Source organism: Aethina tumida, chromosome 1 (genome assembly GCF_024364675.1).
Source record: "Aethina tumida isolate Nest 87 chromosome 1, icAetTumi1.1, whole genome shotgun sequence".
Taxonomy (NCBI): domain Eukaryota; kingdom Metazoa; phylum Arthropoda; class Insecta; order Coleoptera; family Nitidulidae; genus Aethina; species Aethina tumida.
The window spans coordinates 14,853,265-14,858,544 of NC_065435.1; the positions used below are offsets into that span (position 1 = coordinate 14,853,265).

Below are 5,280 nucleotides of genomic sequence, written 5' to 3' on the forward strand. Positions count from 1 at the left end.
CATTTGCACTTACAATCAGAGCAAGACAATTCAGGTTAGCTGAAAAATATTGGCCTAACCTGAGACATAATGATTTTGAATTTAGATCATGATAATATAGACTGAAATGCTTAATTTTAAAGTAAAGCCAATTAACATACTCAAAAAAGTGTTATATTAAAAAATTTATAAGTAATGGTCATTATTTTTTACCAAAATATCCTAAAATTTTCAGACTGAAATATTTGAGGTTAGGTTAGGTTAAGTCAATGAACTTTTGATGGACTCACTTATTGGATTAAAAATTATGGCATAAACAACAAACAGAAGCTGTTTTAGCCTTGTTTACCAGTGGCATGTTTGCTGAATAAACATAATCTTAAATAATAACGTGTTCTTAAAAATTAATTATTTTATAAATGAATCAAATTTCCTACAGAAAATTTTGGTCATTGTTTTTAAGTAATACAAATAACTAGTAAACAAACTAAGTAAAACACTTGAGGTACAACTGCTGAATCACATGGAGGCTCCTGTAAAAGTGTAAGTTTACTGTGAGTCTGGAATTGACATTCAGATAATGTTTATTGGCGAGAACGGTTATTGTTTTGTTGCCACATGATTAAAAGGAACTACATATCATAATCAGGATATAAAATTACATTACAAAAATAACCAACAAAATGAAAAGGTATGTGAATCCATACTGTTTAATTGGAAATTAATTATGCAAAAGACAAAACAAGTTATATTTCACACTGACATTTTCGAAAACAGTTTTGCTAACATTTCAGCTACTTCTCGCTAGATGGCCATATGTCAAAAAGTTTTTACTGATTAGGTTCTATAATTTAGTAGCTTTTTGGTTTACTATCACAAAAAAATATATATTTACATTTTATTTTTAAATAAACTATGATCTAATTCTTTAACTTTCTTTTGACGAGGTGTTAAGTTGCCTTTAATATTGTAAATAGAGATAAACCCATATTTTTAACAAATTTACTTTTGTCTCTTTCTTGTGAAGAACAAAACATACATTTTTCAACAAATTATTTATTTACTCAATTTTATAACTAAAGTTTTACAAAAAATGAATGATAATAATTAACATAAACTGGAAAAACAAACAGTGTAAAGTAATTGGTTCAGCAAAACCCATTGATCTCATAGGAAACCCTGGAAAAGTATAAAATTTTAATAAAAACAAGTATTTGGAGTTATGAAAATATTTACCTGGCTACTAGGTGTTGTTGTGCTGTTCCCGTTAAAAATAAAAGGTAATTAAAATTTTGTAGACGCATTTTTTGTGACGCAAATTACGTCAATGACGTCTAGACAAGGTCCAAGACTGTTGAAATTGAGAATTGATCAACCACTAAAGAAACAATATAAAATGTTTGGTCCGCGAAAGCCAGTTGATATACATGGCGCCTCCTAAAAAGTGTCACTAAAAACAAGCAAATGCGATAATGTTATTTACCTGGAATGCTGGACGTTGCTCTGTGGTTCTTATTTAATTTAAGTTAAGCAGAATTTGTCTCTCCCAATTGTTGCGACGTTGAATGCGTCTTCTCAACCTGTGCCTGTTCTGTTGTCGGGGTTGACGACGGTTGTTGTCTTCATGAACGGTGTTAATAAGCACCAACATGTCGCACACCGTGGCGCAAAACATAATAAGAATCATAAAAAGCAAGAGAGCCTTAAGAATATCTTCTGGGTCCATGCTGTTTAATTGGAACTTGCTGAAATGATCGACTGGCTATCTGTCACACTGATAGCAGGGATAATTTTCAAAAACAGTTTTACCACCACATTTAGTATTTTGGCTATTCGCCGTTAGATGGCGCAAGGTCAAAATTGTTTTTATTCACAAAATAAAGAATTTTGTATTAAAATCAAAACCTCTATTTAGCTAAATTTTGACGTTTCCGTATGTTATGGACCAAATAATATAAGAATCAGAATCTCTGGTTGCTGCCTGCCTGTCATTCCTCTAATTGTCTAAATATTCCCTGTAAACTAATACAATAATGGAAAATACTAATAAACTATTTGATGTCAAGGTAATTGACAGGTCGTGCAAACTTATTTAACTGCTGGCTCATTTTTTTTTTGGTAACTGTATGGACATCTTAGACATTTAAGGTGGGCAAGTGTCAAGATAGTATTAATGATAATTTTTTTGTTGTCACAAATTATTAAATGACTGCTCTAGTTCCTATTCAACACAAAAGTAAACTAAGTATGTCCTTCAATCCTGATAAAAATCAGACACCCATTGATTGATGTAAGCAATAGGTGATAACCTTGAAATTTTTTATTTTATCTGCTTTTAGACCCATAATGTTTGTTAATGAATATCCATATCCAAATTATTGATATGTTTATTTATTAAATATATATGACTATATATAAAAATCAAAGTTTTGGGAAGTGTTGAATGAAAACGAATGAGAAATATGTCCTTAATTATGGTAATATAAAACATTCTTACAATTAGTGACATTTGCTTTGGACTATTTCTTGGTCTCTTGGTCTTTAGCTAATTTAGTCTTATTAGGTTATTTAAAAAATCCTTTCTTTTGCTAATTAAGTACTGTGGAGTAGTTTTGAGGTTACTCAAAAGCCACGACCTAGAAACTTTTATAATCGCGAGTTTTTAATGAATCTACTTTAATTAATCGTGTTATTATTCTGTATTTTATAAAGGACAGTGTGTAATTAAAAGTTCTTTTTTTTTAACTATCACCTTTGTTAGCTTTATATTTGATGTGGTTAAAAGTCAAAGATAATACAGAAAATATATAATATACTGTTTTATGTTTTTGTATGTATAAAGTAATTTAAATAATATGTTTTTATTCTTAAATGTGTGCTTTAAAAAATTATGATCCCCTATGTTGTTTAATATTTGAAAGTTTTTTGGTGATAAAAACCCATTTTGGATTTATCTCTTGAAAAATAAGTCATGAATCTTGTTTTGATCAAAACCATTTTACATAAGTATAATAATATCTATGTAGGTTGAAATATAACTTCTGATTCTTTCGTGTCTAATACGTGCAAAACTCGTGTTCTCAGCCAAATATTTTTTTCTCGATGTCGAAATGATATATAACGGGCTAAATAAAATATGTGCATTAGACTTTGTGATGTTACTAGAGAAAACGATAGAATGGCCCTTTATTTTGTAAATATAAAAGCTATCTATTTATGTGGCGACAGGATAAAATGGGTAACATCGCTAGCTCTTGAATGAATGTAGACACAATACTAGTTGTTCATTGTAAAGTACGTGTATTCATCATACTGACGAGCAACATCGCATATTGTTATAACTCTCCGGAACGGACTTCTATGCAATTATTAAGCCAAACATTTATCTTGTACCGTATAACTACATTCAAACTTGAATATGTAATTAGTATAGCATCACTATTACTCGCGACACGATTCTATAAAATTTAACTAAATTACCGTATTAACGCCACGGAAGACGCTACCACAACCACATTTCAAACTTCCAGCAAAGCAAAATTACAGTTTGACAAACTAGAATCATTTAATACTTTCATTTACTTGAAACTGGTTTCTAACTAGCGAAACAGACCGAACTACATTTACGGCCCTAACCATCTACAGCTACGTAGTCCGTACTATATAATGGTGAACTTCCAAGCACTTTAAATTGCATGAAAGCCGCATCTTTTAATACCAATACGCCATTCAGATTTCTACATAAATGATGCATCTATAGTTATAGCTATATATTTATTGTGCCCTGTCTAAACAATTATTTTCGATGTAAAAGCTCTTGTTCCTTTAATGTTAATCGACCTATCCAAGGCATTCATTTAGCCACATTGTTCTGTAAATTATTTTACATAAATTACCAACGATCATTATCTGGCAAGTGTTAAATTATGTATTATATTTATTAATTAATAATCTGAAAACATTTTCGATCGATACACCTGGAAACTAACTTCAGCACCTCCAATGTAACAATAAAATATTTACGGCAAAGGAATATTTACTTTTCACGTTTGTTCACGGAATTTCGTCTACCTTGCCTGCTTTGTTTCTTGTGTTAAAGTAAATGTGTTTTAATATAATAGAATTTTACTAAGAATAATGTGGCTTTTCCTTCCTCCACTTTGCTGAACAATTATTTAATCTATTTATCAATTAAATTGTGTTGGAACTTAGCAAGGCTCAATATATTTTGTATTACTGAAAAATAATTATTCAATGATAGTAATTAATACAAAAACATTTATCTGGCTGCTGGATGTTACGTATCTTATTTAAATAAGATGCTACTGTTTGGTCAACAATACCATAAGATTGAAACTTGATGAAAATATGAATTAGTCATCTACCATAATTTTCGAAAACAGTTTTACCCTTAGATTTAACAGGCCAGCTACTCGTGGTTAGATGGCGCCGAGTCAAAATTGTCCCAAAATATTAATACAATGAAAATCTGGTTTTATTTCTAATTAGCACAGAATCTGGGCGCTCCTCACTCATTATAACTGAAATTCCTTTCCTAAAGTAAAATAAATGTCAATATATGATGTGGTATAAAATATGTTATAAAATTCAGTTATATTAAAAATAATTATCTGCATATTTTATGAAAAATTGTTTAATATATTTATCGACAGAATTTCAAATTTTTTATAATAGTTAATATAAATAACTAGGACAACAAATAATCCTTAGGAAATAAAAGTAAAGTTTTAATAGAAATGTTGTATTTATAAAAATATTTATTACCTGATTATTTGGTGTTACATTTTTTCTACTTTGCCTGCTTTGATTCTTGCTTTAAAGTTAATTTATTTTAATATAATAGAATTTTACTAAACGTAATTTGGCTTTTCCATCCTCTATATTTTGCAGAACAATTATTTAATGTATTTATCAATTAAATTGTGTTTGATATTAGCAAGGCTCAATATATTTTGTATTACTCAAAAATAATTATTTAATGATAATAATTAATATAAAACCATTTTTCTAATTGTTGGGTGTTACGTATCTTATTTAAATAAGATGTTACTGTTTTGTCAATAATACCATAAGATTGAAACTTGTTGAAAACATTATTAGTCATCTACCATAATTTTCGAAAACAGTTTTACCCTCAGATTTAACAAGTCAACTACTCGTGGTTAGATGGCGCTGAGTCAAAATTGTCTCAAAATATTAATAAAAAGAAACTCTAGTTCCATTTCTAATTAGCAAGACCCCAAGCAATAAGATAATCACAGAATCTGGACGCTCCTCACT

At 29.3% G+C, this 5,280-nt stretch overlaps 1 long non-coding RNA gene across 1 annotated transcript; it reads right to left on the minus strand.

The window, feature by feature from the left end:
- Nucleotides 1-1,030: 1,030 nt before the first annotated feature.
- LOC126264229 (uncharacterized) lies at nt 1,031-1,724 on the minus strand. Its single transcript, XR_007546993.1, has 3 exons — nt 1,463-1,724; nt 1,216-1,416; nt 1,031-1,158 (listed from the first exon to the last, which is right to left on the minus strand). It is a non-coding gene; the product is annotated as an uncharacterized LOC126264229 (long non-coding RNA).
- Between the last annotated feature and the right edge of the window lie 3,556 nt (nt 1,725-5,280).